The sequence below is a fragment of the Ictidomys tridecemlineatus genome, chromosome 1, assembly GCF_052094955.1.
Source record: "Ictidomys tridecemlineatus isolate mIctTri1 chromosome 1, mIctTri1.hap1, whole genome shotgun sequence".
NCBI classification, from domain to species: domain Eukaryota; kingdom Metazoa; phylum Chordata; class Mammalia; order Rodentia; family Sciuridae; genus Ictidomys; species Ictidomys tridecemlineatus.
The window spans coordinates 118,589,603-118,593,773 of record NC_135477.1 but is presented as its reverse complement, the minus strand read 5'-3'; positions in this window follow the sequence as shown (position 1 = coordinate 118,593,773).

Sequence of the window (4,171 nt, the reverse complement as noted above, 5' to 3'; positions counted from 1 at the left end):
CCACCTTATTCATTGCTTATCTCATGTGACCTTCCTGGGTTCAATCCCTAGCATCACACAAAAAGGAAATAAATAAAGAAAGAAATTAAAAAGAAACCTTATTCCTAAGGCTTTATTTCTTTAAAATAAGCATGGTGGCATGCACCTGTAATCCCAGTGATTTGGAAGGCTAAAGTGGGAAGATTTCAAGTTTAAGGCCAGCCTTGGGCTGGGGATGTGGCTCAAGTGGTAGCGCGCTCGCCTGGCATGCGTGCAGCCTGGGTTCGATCCTTAGCACCACATACAAACAAAGATGTTGTGTCCGCCGATAACTAAAAAATAAATAATAAAATTTAAAAAAAAAAAGGCCAGCCTTAGTAATTTAATGAGCTTCCTATCTCGAAATTTATAAAGGACTGGGGATATATCTCTGGTAGCCAAGCATGAGTAAGGCCCAAGGGGGGAAAGAAAAAGAAAATGGAAATAGGAAGAACTATTCTAGATTAAAGGCACTAAAGCAATTATCTTAACCAAGCTGCACACTATGGTACATGCCCATAATCTCTGCAACTCAGGAGGCTGATGGGAGGATTGCGAGTTTGAGACCAGCTTCAGCAACCTAGTGAGTCTCAGTCTAAAAATAAAAAATAAAAAGGACTGCAGATATGGGGCTAGGGTTGTGGCTCAGCGGTAGAGCGCTTGCCTCACATATGTGCATCACTGGATTTGATCCTTAGCACCACATAAAAATAAATAAACAAAGATATTGTGTCTGTCTAAAACTAAAAATAAGACAAAAAAAAAAGGACTGCAGATGTGGCTCAATGGTAGAAGGCCGCTGGGTTCAATCCCCAGTTAAGAAAGAAAAAAAAAGGGGAGATAGGAAAAACTGTTCTAGTTTAAAAGATACTAAAAAGATGATTAAATGTAATGAGTAAATCTTGATAGGATTATGATTTTTAAAAAAAATTCTATATGGACTGGGGATATACACAGTGATGGAATGCCATACAACCTACTACCAGAAAACAAAAAAAACCAAAATTAAAAACTATAAACAACATTTAGAGGACAAAGAGATTTAGATATTTAAATAGTAGATAACATTAAGAAATAATTGCAAATTATTAAAAGGAGAATGTTATTATTTTAGGTAATGAACTCTAAAATATTTAGGGCTAAATACCAGGCATGGTAGTATACAACCATAATCCCAGCAACTCAAGAAGCTGAGGCAAGAAGATGGCAAATGCTTGGCCAGCCTCAACAATTTAGTGACATTCTTTCTCAAAATAAAAAGTAAGAACAGAGGCTGGGGGTCATAGTTCAGTGGTAGAGCGTTTACCTCGCATGTGTGAGACACTGGGTTCGATCCTCAGCATCACATAAAAAATAAATACATTAATTAATTACAGGTATTGTATCCATCTACAACTAAAAATTAAATTTAAAAAGTTGGGGATGCGGCTTAATGGTAGAGTATTTGCCTAGCATGCTCGAGGCCCTATGTTTGAACATTTGCTCTGAGAGGAAAAAAAGTATATATGTGTACCAGATTTAGAAGGATATCCAGGTAAATGTTATTATTTATAAAGTACTATACACACATTTGTGCTCATTAAGTATGGATGCATTAATGCATTTTTCTCACACTGAATTACAGTGTGGTATTCTTATTAAGCTAGATACATCACTTAATTTAGTTTCTTTCTCCAGGATTCAAATTTAAAAGATCCAAAGAAACAAGCAAGCAAACATGCAGCTTTTTTGCAATTTAGAACTAAATGGAAATTTACATTTTTCTCTACTTCTTTAGAAGCTTAGATCTAAGGTAACATCTAGAGGCCCCTTCTTTCCAGGCTTCTTCATATACTTGGCCAAGAAATATGATACATGTCTAGCTGGGCATTTCTACCTCATTTTCTAGTTAGGGGAGTTTTAAAGAATGAGATACTGCCTAATCAGAAGACAGCCCAAGGGAATAGTTTGTCTGTCTTGGGTTAAGGATGTCATAGACCAGCATGATTTGAAAGTGTCACAGATACTTGAGACATACTTTCCCAACTCTGAAATACTATCACTTTTCTTAAGCAGTTAACTATAAGAACTATTTAGATTAAGCTTTGACTTTTGATTAAGAGATGACCATTTCTTCTCAGTTTGCTACTTCTATAACTTCAATTGTTTTCCTTGGGTTCTTAATTATGTTAGTCTTCTCTCTGAGAATATTTACTAACTTTGTACCTTTCATTTAAGATCCATAATTACTTTCCAAAAAGTTAATTAAGTTAGAAACTTCCAGGCTTATGAGGGCCTTTAACAGAGAAGTTAACTCCTAAATGTAGAATTCAGTGACTCTGGCAACTTCAGATATAGACTGTAAATGAGATAGCTTTATCCTACTTCACCAAAGGATATGACTAAAAAAGAGAAAGAAAGAGAGAGAGAGAGAGAGAGAGAGAGAGAGAGAGAGAGAGAGAGAGAGAGAAATCTTTGTGGTGCTCCAGAATTAATGCATTAACTTTCCTATTAATTTAATTAGACCATTTAGTCCACTAAAAGAAGGAGATGACTAAATAAAGTGTTCCTTTTCTGCTTCTGACTCAAGAAAGTTCTCTTCCCCTGTCCAAACCAGAGGTTGATGACGCTGCTGTGATTGATGCCTTTTGTTCCCAGACCAAATTGTTTTTTATAGCCCACCCCCTGCCAGCACTTTCCAAGTGCCACTGCCATCAGCTCCAAAGGGAGTCTCTTCCTCATGCTTCCTGGGCAGCAGCTGCACTGTGAGGGCAGGGAGCACAGAATGGGAGGAGAAAGCAGCTTGCAGACAAATGGGCAGCTAATTATCGGACCAACAGCCCCACCACTAGGACCATAAAAAATTCCATTTCTTTTTCTCTCTCCAACCCCACCCCTTGCCTCATCTGCATTTCTTGGCTGAAGTGGGAGGAAATGTTTCTTGAAAAATTATGCCTTCAAATAGTTTATCAGAGCAGGCTCAAAGACCCCAATCCCCTTTTCTCTCTCATACAAGTTGTACTCATTCAGCCCAATAGTTGTCAAAGGAGTGCAGACCTTACACATATTAAAAGGACAGTGAGGGGATATTACAAACATCTTTATGTCTTTAAATTGGACAAATTAGATGAAATAGAGAAAACTCCTGAAAAACTATCAACAACATGTCAACCTAAACCACAATTTCTGGGTCTTCTTTGAATTTTCAAGGTTTGAATCTCAATATTCAGTTGTTTTCATTCTGAAGCAACCCTACTGAGCTTAGTTAATTAGCATTCTCAACTCTGGGAGCTGGTTAGTTTTCAGCAAACATTATCTAATGGTTGGATAGGAAAGGTTAAGTTATTTTATAAGAATAAGCATCTCCATCTTGGGGTAGGATGGTTAATAAATCTTATCTTAATCAGGATTATAAAATCCTGATCCTTCTGGGTGGCCAGAATAACAACCTCTCTGGGCTTCCTCTAGTCTTTCTGGCTCTTGCCAATGTGAGAATAATCCAAGAAGTCTTTAACATATATATGTGGTTAATGCCTTCTTGCACCATAAAATGGTTAGACAAGGACCAATATAATGCAGTCAGTCTACAATGAGTTGAAATTTGGAAACAAGCACATCCTTTTCAGTAGTGCTTGCTTTTATATGGTGTCATTTAGTAAGTGAACTGTAAAGAAATTAGTCATGCCAAACTCCTAACCATCCAATGGATACAACTAACAGACCAGATGAAAATTTTTAGATTTTTTAAAACTTTTTTTATTTTAAAGATCAATTAAAATAAAGTGCTATTTATAAGAGAAACCCCAAATTCTGATCTAATTTAACTTGGCTTGTTTGTGTCTTTTAGAGATACAATTTTAAAACAAAAGGAAAACTATTATTAATTTCTTCATGTGTCTCTGGAATGATCTGAGAAAATATAATATGTAAAACCACTGTGATCTTTGTAGTGAGAAACAAAATTCTAAATTAAGTAAAAATGTAAAATTATTAGGGTATTATTCCACTGGTGAAATCACATTATGATTTGTCTTTCTGTCACTAAAATAGAAGGTCCCTACTGCATACAATATTGTATATAAGAAACCTGACTCTTGCCTAGCTTGCTACAGGTTCTATGTGCCCCACATGATCTTTGGGGCCCTTCAATAGTTACCTAGCTCTAAGACCTGGC